Here is a 16,458-nt window from a genome sequence, read left to right on the forward strand (position 1 = left end):
TTTATTGCATTGGACAAAAATTTACTGACTTTGCTCACACAGGGTAGAACCACTTTCCAAAAAATGAGTGATAATTTTATACTTCAACCTTGTTTTACATGTGGTGTTTCAGTCAAAAATGACTACAAAAAAATGGCTTATGCATTTCTCGTTATGTTATATTATTACTAAATCTTGGATTTAATCGATAATATGCCTCATTGAGTGAACATAAGGCCTATGATCAATCAGCTCCAAAAAGAAACTCAAAATCTGTGTTATTTGAATGAAAACAAAAAGACTGAATCCAAGATTTGGCAATAATATAGCATAACAAAAGATTTACAACCAATTTTTAAAAGGCGGGTCATTTTTTGACACCAAATTAGATAAAGGATTTTCAGCAAAGCACAAGAGATCAAAATTACTCAAGAAAACGATGCAATGCTGCGTAGACTATCAGCTTGAACACAAACACTGTGTTATTGAAATAGACACCAATGCTTCTGTTTCAGCATTAGGAACTGTATTGAGCAACAAACAAAAATGTATCGAGCCAGAAATTATGAGAACACATTGTCACATTTCTGCCAAATATTATATTTATTTAGTTTTTTTGTTTGTTTGTTTTTTAATATTCTACTGCATGATCAGACTCTGGAAACAATTACTAACAGTTTCGTGACAGATGGAAAAGTGATGTTTTGACCAGCGGTAAACCACATTCTTACCGCCACAATAACTTGCCACAGATATAACGACCTTGCTCGCAAAGCTGATTCAGAGATTTTCCACGCAGATTTGCTGGAGACCCCTCTTTCAGGGCTTCCCTCGGGGCACAGGGACCTTCTCTGGAGCTTGTGGGAGAGAGGGAGCTTTATGTGTCTCATGGTGAGTCATTTGAGTGTAAAACCTTCCACTGCTGGAGACCACAGTCTGCTGACAGCTCACTTTTCAGTCTGTAATGAACCCACTTTCTCCACACATGTAGAACAATTTTGACAGTAAGCTTAAAGGAAAAGTTCACCCAAAAATGAAGACTGTCACCAGTTACTCAATCTCATGTTATTCCAAACCTGTATTACTTTTTTCCATCTGAAAGTAATGCAGAAAAGTTCTAAAGAATGTTCAGTTCTCCTTTCCCAATAAACAGAACCTTGAAAAACAGAACCTTCAAAAAGATACTATAAGAAATACCATGCAACAATCTTTGTGCTACTTAATATTTCAGGAATCATATATAGTGCTGTTGCTTTGTGAATTTATCCCTCCTATTGTGTTAAAAAAAAAAATGGGGACAACTTTTGTGTTGTGGGCAGTGTTGAGGGTAACGCATTACAAGTTACCCTAGTGACATAGTCAGATTACCTTTTTCAAGTAACTAGTAAAGTAACCTATTACTTTTAAATTTACAATATTTTATTTTTTACCGCAAATAAATAATGCAAGTTACTTTGTTTTCCCATTTATTCACGAACACATTTCCTGTACCCATGTTGAGTGAGTGCAGAAGCACTTCCTTCAGTCTGAGGCTTATTAATTTCACTTTTGGTGTGAAAGAGCCTTTACAGCCAAAAAATAAAAAAAACATTTGGATTTTTTGTTATTAAAAAACAAATAAGTAAGCCCAGCCCAGATGACAAAAGTATAAAAAAAATAAAAATAAAGTAACAATGCGTTACTTTCCAATAAAGGTAACTAAGTAACACAATTAGTTACTTTTTAGGGAGTAATTATTGATTACTTTTTAAAGTAATTCTCCCCAACACTGGTTGCAACCCGCAGTGGTTTCCATGCAATTTTACCATGAAAAACAGTAAAGATTCATGTGAGAGCAAAAAGACCCATTGTTGCTTGGCAGACCCTTTCATTGAAAGTATGTTTTAATAAGTAAAGTTTCACGAGTTCACACTTACATATATTTAGCACGAGTTACGTAATGCGTATTTGGCGAGTATGGTAATACGTAGTTGGCGTGCTGTCCTGGGGAAGGACTCTGAGCTCGGGAATGGCCCGAACCCAGAGTATCCCCCCGTGGTATGGTGAGAACTTAGTGATATTGGTGGAGAAGGGGTGGTGGAGGGATGCTGATAGACCGTCAAATGAGTGGAGGTATGTCAGCTGTATTTATATCCATGAGTTGATTGACTTGATTACATGCCACTTTAATTAGGCTAAGTATCTGACGTGCTCCTCCCGAACTTTGTTAATAAAATATAATTTCACGAGTTCACACTTACATATATTTAGCACGAGTTACGTAATGCGTATTTGGCGAGTATGGTAATACGTAGTTGGCGTGCTGTCCTGGCAAGCGCTCAATGTCAGTTGTAAACACAATGGCTTTCTTCTTTCATGAGGAGGTTTGGCGCCACGGCATTTTTGTTTCCAGGCAAAACGTTAAAGAACGTGACACACATCTCCTGGAAATCCTGTATAATTCAACCAATCCGATGACGACTTTGAAACTCCTGAAGTGTTTCCAGATACGTAAGTGTGCCATATGCATCAGACGTTTACATTCTGTGGGCGTGACGTCTGAGGCTGAGACTATCTCTCAGCTAGCACGTCTTTTCAAAGTGAAAGTAGCCTTGTCACCTGACCCTGAATACAGCGCGCTGATTCGCTAAAATGGATTTATCGGCTTCTGTTCAAAAATAACAAGGGCGCTTGTCAGCTTCTGCAGTAAAACGTGAATTCGCGATGCCTTAAAAGTGGACAATACCAGCTTTTTTGACAAAACGTGTTTAGGGTTCAGATCGCGCTATATATCGAGAATAGTGCACGATAGAGCCCTGCATTTCGGCCCGGGCCCGACGGGCCCCAACTTTTTTATGCCTCTAGGGCCGGGCTTCGGGCCAATTTCCACGTCATAGTTCAGACGCGGGCCGGGCCTCGGCCTATTTTGGGTTTCTCCTTACTTTTATATTGTAGGCATCTATCGATTAGTGATGAAAAAAATTGCCGCGCTGGTGGAAACAACACGAGACCTTGCCGCGACTGAGAGCAGCTCGATGGTGTTTAGTGTCCCGCAGCAGCAGCAGGTGCACAAGTGACTTCAGCGCATCTGAATAGTTCTGCGTTCAAATGCACGCAATAGACTAAAGCTTGCTGCAAAACCCCAGCAAACATAACCATGAATGTGTCTGCGGGAAATAGTAAGGAGATATTTGAATCAATTACTACTAAACTAATGTTTTCTGAGTCTGTGTCGCAGGGATGAAGTTGCTGATCCTGACTCACCGTCTCCTCATTAGACGCGCCTTTAGAGATGCATCTTTACTGATTATGATTAAGATTATAATAAGAGGTTTTTTTTCAATTTTTTTATTTTGTTAAGTGATAATTTAAAGCTTTCTATAGATATATTTATCATGTCTGTGAGGCATGTATTCGCTCAGCTGAAGCGCTCCTGTTCAAGACGATAAGGCAGAAAGCACATCATGTTTGTTTTCTTTGTTTTATAAAAGAACTAGCTTTTGTTGGTATTGTGAGTGCACACAAATACAAGTAGACCCTTTACAGGTCTGAATGATGTATTACTCTTACCTTTATCAAAAAATAAAAAATAAAAATGACGGCGTAGGCTATTTTAATTTGTTTCCACTGAAAGCAATGCAAGTGTTTGCTGGTGCCTCCATGTCCTGCAGAGCGCGCTTTAGCTTCCACTCTCCACACAAACTTAGATATATATAGGCTACACACATTATTATTATAGCGCAGGTTTAACGTTTAAACATTGTTATATGCTTGAACTGTTTTAGTATATCTATAGATGTTATTTTAGGCAAGTCGTGATGATATGAGAAGGCTAAATTGATCAAACATAGGCTATGATCAGCTCATGCAGCTGGCCGCTTGGTCGTTACTTAAAAAAAAAAAAAAAACTTATAGGCTATTTAACGAACAAAAATTTATGTTTTTCTAAATTAACTTAAAAAAAACAAAACGAAATATAATAATTTTGCCATTACACACAAAGCTGAACTATTTTAATAGCCGAAACAGTAGTATAAACTCTTTTAGGAGAAGGGAAAAAAAAAGATGGGCTGGGGTCGGACTCGGACCGGTAATTCTGATAAGCTGTCGGACGTGGGCCGGGCTAGGGCCTGAGCGTCTCGGGCCAGGGCCGGGCTAGAGCCTAAATTTGAGGCCCGTGCAGGGCTCTAATGCATAGAAGATGAGTCTTCAATTTTAAGTAAAGTTCTACACCACTTTCAATCCTATGGAAATTTTATTCAAATCAAGCTCAGTTGGATGTGTTTACATGAAAGCCTTTCCATCCAATTAAACATCAATCCACTTATAAAATAATTTAGGTGAATGTAAACATAGCTACTGTCCTCTTTTCACATGCCTCCCCAACTTCTGCTCAAGCTAGCACATAACCCTCGTTCTTCTTCATCTTCATATTTTCAGTGTGAACTCACACAAAAGGTAACAAAACAAAGAATAAAAACTGAACAAAAGCAAGCGATATAAGATGCCACCTTTCACAGTGACTGAAACTTTAGTTCCCACTCGGTAGTGCAACACAACAAAGGAGAACAATCTGGATCGCTTCAATGGATGTTATAGACTATAGACAGAGGATCAAATTAAACCTTTGTCAGAAAGCAGTGACCCAGCAAACCTGTGGAGCCTGAAGAGCAGGCAGGTGGGGTTCCCTAGAGAGCATCAGCCTCGGGTGCTTGGTGACGTCACATACATCCTTCAGGAACACACTGACACTAATCAACAGGCAATAAAATAGGTCAGTGGACTACATTACAGTGTCATTTCACTCCACCAAATGATCTGAACTTCCATCAGCCAAACAGCTCTGAAGCCAAGAGTTTGTCAAACAATTTAGACTTTACACTAATGTAATGATTAGGTTAATATCTTCATAGATCTCTAATCTTTATATTATATATCTATGAAGATTAGACTTGCTAGTAATGAAGACTTTGCTAGTACCGGGTTGGACCCTCTTTTGCCTTCAGAATTGCTTTAATTATTCATGGCAGTGATTAAACTTATTGCTGGAAACATTGCTCAGAGATTTTAGTCCATTGACATGATAGCATCATGTAGCTACTGTAGATTTCACTATACATCCACAACATCCCAAAGGTGCTCTATTGGATTGTGATCTGGTGACTGTGGAGGCCGATCAAGTATAGTGAAGTCATTGTCATGTTCAAGAAATCAGATTGAGATGATTTGAGTTTTGTGACACGGCTCGTTATCCTGCTGGAAGTAGCCATCAGAAGATGGGTACACTGTCATAAAGGGGTGGAAATGGTCAGCAACAATACTCAGGTAGGCTGTGGTGTTTAAACGATGCTCAATAGGTACTAAGGGGTCCAAACTGTGCCAAGAAAATATACCCTACATCATTAAATCACCAGCAGCACCCTGAACCGCTGATACAAGGCAGGTTGGATCCATGCTTACCTTGGTCCATTTATGTACATAATAACAAGTATAAACCATCTATAAAATCTTATCTCTGTAAGGAACCAAAACTCCATCGGAGATGGAACCTTGGGAGAAACCAGGCTCTGTCTGGGGGTCAGTTCTACTCTGGTGAGACAAAACCTGCATGGTGTGGTTTAATTCCAGGCTGCAACACAGGTCAGATTGTGCAGAGGACTCATCTGGTTCTCGTGGTTTTGTGCTGATGGTTGTCGACGTCTATAGAGGGGACATGGTCTCCACTGACATTCAGGGCTGTAGAGGTCATCTCTAGGTCCTGATCCACCTGGATACGGACCGGATCTGGGTGGCTACGGTGGCCTCGGAATAAGAATGAAACAGACTAATATTAGCTTAGATGCCATTCTTTTTACGATGTAAAAAGTACATTGGGTGTTATGGGAAGTGTTTATTCCTTTAACAGATTTTAATAACAGAAATGTGATAGTGTGTTATGTGTATGCCAGGATAAAGAGATGGGTCTTTAATAATATAGGATCTAAACTGACAGTGTGTCTGCCTCCTAAACAATGTTAGGTAGATCTACCGCCCACAGTTGATTTTGATATTCTGGGTATATTCTGGGTATTATCAAATGGCCAGAGTTTTGAGATCACATCGGACGTGAAGGACTAATAGGATAATGCTATATGAGCTTTCTCAAGTACTGAGGAGCTAAACCATTCAGGACTTGATAAGTAATTAGCAAGATTTTAAAATGAATACAATGTTTAATAAGGAGCCAGTGTTGACAGAACCAGGGTAATATGGTCATACTTCTTGGTTCTAGTAAGAACTGCATTTTGGACCAGCTGGAGTTTGTTTATTAAGCGCGCAGAGCAACCAATAAAGCATTACATTAATCTAACCGTGAGGTCATGAACGCATGAATTAACGTTTCTGCATTTGACATTGAAATCAGGTCGTAATTTACATATATTTTTAAGATGTAAAAAATGCAGTTTTACAAATGGTAACACTTTAGTGTAGGAACCAATTCTCACTATTAACTAGTTGCTTATTAGCATGCCTATTATTAACATATTGGCTGTTAATTAGTATCTATAAAGCACATATTCTGCTTGACCATATTCTACATCCCTAATCCTACCCAATACCTAAACTTAACTACCTTACAAACTATTACTAAGATGCAAATTAGGAGTTTATTGAGGCAAAAATCATAGTTAATGGTTTGTTAATTCTGAGAATTTGACATTAAAGGCTAGAAACATGGCTTTCAAATGAAAGATTGCTACCTTGGTTCCTAACTGATGATGAAGAATTTACAGAGCAGCCATGAAGTGTTAGACATTGGTCTCTAGGTTATTACTTTCAGAGGCTTTTAGTTTGGGAATTAACACCTCTTTTTTTTCAAAATTTAGCAGAAGAAAATTACAAGTAATGTAGTTTTTTCATAATCAAATATGCATTCTGTTAATTTAGCAAATTGGTATGTTTTGTCAGGCCACAAAGAAATATAGAGCTGAGGATCATCAGTTTAACAGTTAAAGCTAACACCATGTTTCCCGATGATATCTCCCAAGGGTAACATGTAAAACGTAAAAAGCAACGGTCCTAAGATCTAGTAGGACTAATAGAGAGATACAACCACAATCGGATGATAAGAGCATGTCATTTCATATCATCTTATGAAAGCAGTCTCAGTACAATCATGTATGGATTTAAATCCATTTGTATCGTTAAATATTCAAGAAAGCTGAAATCTAATACTTAGATTTAAAAATCTGGCAATTTCTCTCAAAACTGCATGCAATTTATCTTGGGATAGTCCATCAGTTGTATCCTTCATTCCCATGGAAACGTAGTACGTGTTTCGAGGCCACATTTGAAGGAGACTTTGAATTGGAATAGCCTTCATCATGCCTCATTGACGCAATCAGGCTTTCAATTCAGTCTTTGAAAAAGGGAAAATCTGGACTGGGATGCAGTTTATGATAACTGTGATAAGTAAAATAATAATTTCCGGAAAATTCATGCTTTAAAAAATGTATATGCTTTAAAAAAGTGACTTATAATCTGAAAAATACTGTAATTCTTCTTCAGAGAAATCGTTGTACAAACACCTTCCTTGACAACATGGCCATTTTCTAGCACACTGATTAAAAACTTCTGCACCCTATGAATTTTGGCAAATTATGCCAGATTGGTATTGGTTCTTTCTGCCTGTTCTTCTGTTTGTTGTGTGCAAAATAGACCACGTGGTCAATGAAAGGTCTGTGGTCTGTGGCTTAGACTATGTGTCCTGTACTACATACTGTACAACTTCATCAAGTCAGAGCAGTTGCTTTATTGTATTTTTATATTATGCAAAGAAAAACAGATTAGATGCAGAGATGTCCAAAAGAAAATAAGGTACAGTAGTAAGCAAGAGAGTAAAGTAGTAGCATCTAAAACGGAGTATGAGAGACGTGAGGATTGTGCTGGATGATTTTTGTCAGTCCCGTCACACACCACCACAAGCATCTGCTGGAATTCCATCACAACAGAAGCGCTGAAGCCCGAGGTACGAAAATCACAGGGTGTGCATGAGAGCCCAGAGGAAAAGCTTAATCTCTTTTCCTGTCTCCCTTTCTTGGGTTTGCAGTTCTGAGAAGAGACGCACACACGTGCCGACCAGGCCTACCATCACAGTTTCCATTCACATGCTATCTGGGAGCTGGCCACTGAATATTTACAAGGACGAGGAAAAGAGAAATGACAGGAAAACCGGAAAGTACTTATCTCATTTTAAAAGAGGGACAGAAGCAGCTATTGCCTTTAACTGGTTACAGAGACCTTGACTGAGGTATGAAGTATCAGCCTGCCTTCAGAAACCATTAGAATGCAATTCCAGTGACAGTTTAGCAGAGATGTCACTTGGGGCTGTGTTAAATGTGCATTTAAAGTCACTGTATACTCACAGACACACAAATTAATCCACCATTCTAGTCTGTGATTGTCAGTCATGTCATGAGTGTATATGGAGAAACAATCACATGAATATGACTCAGACAAACCATTAAACTTTATCATGGATGGAAACTATTCTGGTGAAAATGTGGGATGTTCCGGGTTGTCACAGTAAATTGCATTACATTGATTAACAAAAGAATTTCACTGTAACAAGTTTAGAGTTGTTTTGAATTTATCTAATGTTGAAAAATGTCCATGAGAACTCGACACAATCAATCTGTACCACTTGCTTGCCAAGGTATGTTACTATTGCCTTCCAGACTGGTATTTGGCAGTTTGAGATAAGCCAGGTATTTTCATAGTGATACACCCATGCCTGTGCGTTCAGCCCAGTTAACTTAAATATGCTTCACAATGTGCACATTCAAAGAAACCCAGAGGAGATTCTGCAATTTAACCTCATTCTGGATTAATTATCAGTAACACTAATTCATTGTAGTCACTGAATTAAATGATTTTATTGACCAAGAAAGATAACTTTCCCAGAGTTCTCTAATTTACTCAGTATACTACACTTGGCATATCAGACAGATTTCCATGCATTTTCCAAACCTGCTTGTCCTATGTAGGGTCACATGGATACTGGAGCCTGCTGAAGCATTGCATTGTGTTGCATCTAACTTAACGCTTCTGCAATGTGGCCTCATTTTTTATTTTGCTATGCTGTTACACTTTTTGCAATTTGGTTGGAACCTTGCACTTGGATTGATGATACAACAGCTGGACAGCAACAATACATAGTGATTTTCAGTCTTATAGGCAGCAACAATTTTAAATTCTGACACCAAATTGACATTTCGGAAGCTTTCAGTTTGATGGTAAACCAGATAAACCAATTCACTGAAACGAAAAACTCACTGACTTGATACCAAGTATTTGACAGATTTGGAACAACACAAGAGTGAGTAAATGATGATAGAAATATCATTTGTAGGCGAACCTTTAAACTTCCTAAGCTATATTTTATCAGTGCAGCACCTCTCAAAGGCATTTCTTTTTCTCTAGCAAACTCGATAAATGCTTGGCGTTCATACCTCCTGTGTGTCCTGAATTTTTCCCTTTAAGCTTCTGGAACTAACTCATAACTCATGCAATGAGCTCGTCCTTCACATATTCACACTGCTTTGTTAACTTTTGAGCTCTAGCCTTTTTAACTCCAGCAACGCCTGTCTCTCGTATACTTTAAACTTAAAATCCTGCACCTTGAGCTTCTGTTGCTTCACTCATAAACCAAGTGTCTTTAAGTGAACTGAAGCTGGAGCCACAAATGGACAATCGGGGGAACTCTTTGCATGAATATTAGGTTAGACTGAAATAATTCCAGTCCAGCAGAGCTTGATCTTTGTTTGAGGTGGGATCAAGGTCAAACATCATGGAGTCGTGATAGATGGACAGCACTGCCAGTCTTCTCACCTCAGTGTTGTTGAAGTGTTTCACATGATGTCAGAGTAAGCAGATATGCATCTCGGAGCATTTCTGCAGCATTTCCAACAAAGAAAACGCAGTGCTGCTCCAAGATAAGATTCTTGGAAAATACCAGTCAAGGTCAAAGATAGGTGAAGCAGAGAAAATCTGTCATAAAACGGTAAAAAAGAAATGTGGAACAACTGTGAAGTTGCTTGGAGCTGACTGATCTTCCAGATACGAAGAGTTGTAGAAGAGTGGCCTTCAAGAGGCCTACAGCAACCAAAAATGCATTAGCAAAACGCACAACTGGCACAGTTGGTGGTGACAGCTTCATGCTTTGGGAATCCTCTCTGTGACAGGAACTGAGAAACTCATAAAGAAGGAAGAATGGATGACGCTAAGTACAGAAAAATCCAATAAAAATCTGCAGAATTCCACAGGAGAACTGGGACCTGGAAGATGATCCGTTTTCCAACAGGACAGTGACCCGTGATGTTTTAAAAACATCACGTCAGTGACCTGGAACACTTTTGTTTAAGTACAGATCATTCAAATCGAGCATCTGTGGAATGAGTTTAAAAAATGCTATTGCAGTTTCCATTCAACTGAATAGAGCTTAGCAGCAAATATTCCAGTGAAAAATGCTTAAAGGCTGATCCAGGGAGATGAGGTCCTGGTAAGATTGATGTTATCCCATCTTTTCACACTACTGTTATAAAATTTTGATAATTAGAATTAATGCCTAATTGGAATTACAGAATGTCTATTTCAGTGTTGTGCTGAAAACGTCAAACAAAAATAGCACATAGTATTTGAAAATATTATATAGTATTAATATTTTATTTATAGTATAATATTTTTATAATAAATAGTATATTATAGCATCTGCCTTTCTATTTAAAATAAATAAAAATAAATCTGTTCAATTTACAAGTGTATTTTGCAATCTTTTTTAATATTTTTATTTGTATTATCCTTTAAAGCAATAGTTCACACACACACAAAAAAAATCATATACTTCATGTCCTTCCAAACCTTAAAGCAATATATTTAGTTAAACAATATTACATGCCCTCACACTATGCTGCCATTGTAGCGTTCTTGAGCGCTGTGGTAGACAGACATTAAACATCCACACAAAGTGGTTGAAATTAAAACAGATTATTCACCTGTCCTTACTGATGTGGATGCACCTCTATCTCAAAATGGATAGATTTTCATTAAATGTTTTCTCTTTTTAGGCCACTGATGAAGAACAGGCGGTGACTGGGATGAATGCTGGTCAAAGAGGAGAATGACCTTCACCCCAAACTGATGCAACAGTGGTTTTAAAGGAGGACGCTGCCCTGGATGTTGTAAAAGATGTCACATGCCTTAGCTCTTCTTCATGACTACATCCATTATGCTAAAGAGATCAGGAAAATTGTCAGTGATGCATGATCTGTATTCATGGACTATGAAACAAACTGTATATAATTTGTAAAAACAAAACGTTAAATGCTTGTTCTGTGCTGTTTAGTAGAAATGAAGTTGCATACACATGCTCACATATACTTCCACACATATGCTTCTGATAAATGTTATAATATCAGTGTTAATGTTGTGGTTTATTTACTGTCATGCCAGAATAGTTTGTAAAGAAATATTGACTAATTGTACAGTTATTGTATAACAGTGTTTTTGTATAATATTTTTATACAATATATAAAATTTACCAAAAAAGTCGAATTTGATCTTAAATGTTGTATTCAATAAATGTTCAACACTGTAAAAAATGATCGTGATTTTAACGGTAAAAAACTGTGAAAATGCTACGGTAAAAACCTGTTACGTGGTTAACGGAAAGTTCCTGTAAAATTTACAGGGAAAAACCGTAAACTGACGTTCCCAGAATTCCCTGCATTCCATTTCAAATTCTGTTTGAATTTGACGTTTTTTCTTTGAAATAACTATGTTTCTTCTTAGTTGTTTCTTATCAGTTATGTTTATTAGGGTTGTATGTTACATCTAATGTTGTTAAATTAATGTTTATAGCATATTTCAGTTTAATGAGTCTCACCATGATGGTGTTTAGTGCTTGTGTGAATGACACTGTGCACCTTCTGTATATTTTATTATTTAAAAGTTGCTTGTGATGGGCTTTGACTCGTCATGTGATATTCTCATCATCACCTGCATTTGGTATATCAGTGTATTTCAAAGGAACAAAACAGATTTCAGTACTTTAATAGGTTGGTATATTAAGATTATATCAGTTAAAGAAATTATGGTATTTAACTGTAAAATTAAGTTAAAATCGTAAAACCTAAAACATTGTTACCGTACACGGTAGAATTCTGGTAACCACAGCTGCCAGTTTTTTACCGTAAATTTTACGGAATTTTTTTACAGTGAATGCTCCCATTTATAAACTCTGTAGCTGTTAATGCCATACTTTTCTGCATTTCTTCTTACATGCATGTTACTTTTGGCTGTTTTCTCTTCTTGGTTTTAATAAATATCTACCTTTTGATATTCATTTTGTGTGTGTCAAAGTGATTTTAAAATGAACAAGATTTTAGGTTTAATGTCTAGCTCGATTTGGGTTCATTTTAGCCTAGCAATGTAGTCATTTTAAACCATAAAAAAGCAATCCAGCATGCTGGGTCAAACATGGGTTCGTCCCTTTTTTGACCCAGCGCTGGGTTGCCAAAATAACCCAAATTGGGTTGTTTTTAACACAGCGGTTTTTAGAGTGTAACTTTGCAGATATCATTTATGCTCAAACAGCAACATTACTCACTAACTATAGATAAAAAACTGAAATCACAATAAACCACCCCTTTAAAACTAAAACTACTACTAATATTAGTAATGAAAACGATTTCAGCAGCATCAATATTCAAATGAAATGAAAAGCTGTTAAAATTGGCATGCATGTCAAAATAATTGATTCTTTTTTTTTTTTTTTTTTTGGCCAAGCTGTTCAGCCCTGTATGTTAAAATAAATAAAATTAAAATAAAACATTAGACATCAGACTTCAAGTAAATATTTAACATCTAAGGGGCTGACAAATGTTAGGAAACCCCTGCACCGAGATATTGGCATCTGTCATAAAAAAAAAAAATAATAATAATAATAAAATCGACCAATTTATCACAAGGATGGTAGTTAGATTTTCCATCTAATGAATCACACACACATAGAAAAAAGTATTTTAAAACAGAGTATAATTTCCATGATTTCCCCACAATAATCACAATTTCAAAATTCCCCGATTTTTCAATGTTTTCAGTGAGCGTGGGAATGCTGAATACTAAGACGGCCGTGACACACACTTTCACACAGTTTGTGTCTCTGCTTTCACTGCAGCCACAGGCAGCCAGACAGGAAGGGCAGTTCACTCACTGTCCAGCCCCAGAGAGACATAATGTACCACATCTCCAAACACACCCCAGACACATGTGACTGTTTCACTGGCCCTCTGAGGTCAACCCCATAAACAAGCAGAACCATTCCTACCTGATGTGTGCATATGACTGACACGCTGAACACACCGCCTCTATTTCATCTTCTCAGACACGCACGTGCTACTCAAAGACACTTTATCTCACATCAAAAGCATACATTGTTTTTGATCGAAGTTTTTGGAACATGCTCGGGCAAGAGCAGAGTAACATGAGCTTTGTCGAGGAGCGTAGAGTAAATTGTGTTGAAAAGCTGTGACCCGGAGCTCCGTTGCCCAGACAAAGGTGCCTCTCATGTGCCCCAGACGTGGGATATCCTTCTCATCTCATACCAGCCAGCCACACGAGCGCAACCCCCCGCCTGGCTGCTCTCCAAACCCATATTTATTTTTCTAAAGAGCTCATAAATGCTCCAGAGTTGCTCCTCTTCCGTTGTCCCTCATCTGATCTGACAAACAGCAGGAGGATTTATGGCATGTGGAGCGGAGAGAAGGTTGAGATCTTATTGCAGGTCCTTGTTAGCAGTGCTGGGTGGATTACTTACAAACCGTAGTCTGTTACTGAATACAAATCACATGATTAAAACTGTTGTGTACACTCTTAAAAATAAGAGTGTTCTTCACAGCGATGCCATAGAAGAACCATGTTTGATTCTACAAAGAACCATTCAGTCAAAGGTTCTTTAAAGAACCACCTCTTTCTTACCATTTTATGCTTTATGCTTCTTTCACCACAAATAACCTTTTGTGAAAGCTTCTTCAGATGTTAAAGGTTCTTTATGGAGCCATTTAGATAAAAAGGTTCTTCTATGGCATCGTGAAGCACCGAAGAGTGTATTGTAATGTAATCTAGATTACATGATGCATTATGACTACTTTTGGATTACTTTTACATGACTTTTTACCTGATTGTTTATGTATTATCAGTAATTGTAAAATTAAAATGTATTTTAAAAAAAATAAAACACTTGAACACCAACAGCAATGATATGGGCGAAGTCTTCCAAGATTTTAACATTTTTGTGTAACTTGCGTAATTATGTGCCTCATACAAGGTATAATTGATTCAGAGGTGCTTTTGTCCCCAAATTCAGAAACACAAATTGCAAATTAATTTATATGGCATTCACATGGCCATTCGATATGGTGAATACTCACTGTATATGAATATGACACATAGTAGAATTTTTTATCAATAAAAAAGCAACTGTAATCATATTATGATAATTTTAAAATGTGATGTAATCTAATTACAAGTACTAAAATTTGGGAATCTGATTGAACACCTCCCGCAGGGATGACAAACGCAAGAAGTCATTGTCCACGCGCAAGCGCACGAACCCAATGATCTATCGACAGGTGTTACTGTAATGATTTTGTAAATGGCAACCAAATATTGATAATATGGAAGTTATTGTCTTTTGCCTTGGTGTGACTTCTCACATTTTGCAGAAAATGCAAAAGCAGAGTACAGTAACTTAAAAATAGGGGTAAAAATCAAGTTTAAACTCACGATTTTTTAATGTAGATCATTTTCATTACTAATACATCTAATTGCCAAATGTGTCCTACCTATAATTAATATGGCTGGGCAAATAAAAAACTTTAAAGTCATTTTTCTCAGTTTCACACTGTAGCGAGTCTTTTGCCTTTGTAGGGCAGTGTAGCAAGCATCAAATTTGAAATGAGCTCATTTAGTGGATAAAAGTGTAATATTTCTCAGTTTAAACATTTATGTTCTCTATGTTCTACTGTGAATAAAATATTGTCTTTTAGCTTTCATTTTATTCAAATTTAAAAAAACGTCCCAACATTTCCGGAATTCGGGTTGTAAAACATTCCAATAGAGGTGCGCCATTAGCTGTACATGTTTCTGTATCTGTTGCGATGACAAAATGGTCTGTTTTAGTGTTTAGTCGGATATGGGCGGGGCTTAAACGTAAAAGGCTAAACACAGGTCGAATGAACTACACTATGGTTACTTGATTTCAACGTGTCCACTATTTTTTTTTAAAAGGTATAAAGGAACAAATTGTGACAAACGCTGCATGCTGTTTTTGTGTCACAGAACTTGGCAGGCGAATCTAATCCACACTGCACCGACAGACAGCAACAATTGCCAGATCCTATGTAACTTATCAGACATTCCACAATCTGACAAACGCCAATTGAACGTGCTGTTGGCAAAAACCAGAGCCAGACCAACGCCAACAGACAGCAACAGGCAGTGTTGGGGAAAATTACTTTTTAGTAATGCCTTACGATATTGTGTTACTCCCTAAAAAGTAACTAATTGCATTATAGTTACTTTTTTATAGAAAGTAAGGTGTTACGTTACTATTGCGTTACGTTTTTTTCATCTGGCCTGGGCTTGCTTGTTTGTTTTTAATATAAAAAGTGAAATATTTAGCAAAAGTAACCAAAAGTGAAATGAATAAGCCTCAGACTGAAGGAAATGTAAATTCAATAAGCTCAAACTAACCTTTTAGCACAAAGAAAAAGATACAGTTGAAGAAAGTTGAAGTTTTCACCGTTAGAGGTTGCATGTTCAAAACAATAACAAAGGTGAAGCTAGACGATGCTGTGAAGATGGATGGAACGATGGGAGACGTCATTTTCACTATTAAGAGATGTATGGTAATGTTCACGGATGAGGTAATGAATTACCTGTACTTCCCACCGTTGTTCAAACAGGGAATAAATTATACAGAGAAAGCGAGCAAAGAACATTGACTGATTTTAATCTAGCGCGAGATAAAGCGCTATCAAAAAAACTCCCCGTATAATCAGTAAAGCTGTCTGTACACTGATGAATGAATCGTTTACTTACATCAAACATACATCTGCACTCGTTTATGTTGAGAGAATATGCAAGCTGAATTCAGTCAGCCTGTTAGCGCGTGCGCACACTCGACAAATGAAACTCCACTGTTTCAGCGATGACTCATCTGAACGCCTCTGATTGGCCATTGCATTAATAAGCTCATGTGTGATTGGTTAATATGTGCCACACTGTAAAAACGCGGAAAAAGAGTCATGATGCAACATTGAGCAGATATAAATTTAATGCTGCATCAACACTTTTCATTTCAGCCGTAATGGATTTACTTTAACTGTGCAGCGGCATTTTGTCCACGCTTGTAGATTCTACAAGCAAAAACCGAGAACAGCGCGGATATTACGTCATTGA

Source organism: Barbus barbus (assembly GCF_936440315.1).
Source record: "Barbus barbus genome assembly, chromosome: 27".
In the NCBI taxonomy this organism is placed as follows: domain Eukaryota; kingdom Metazoa; phylum Chordata; class Actinopteri; order Cypriniformes; family Cyprinidae; genus Barbus; species Barbus barbus.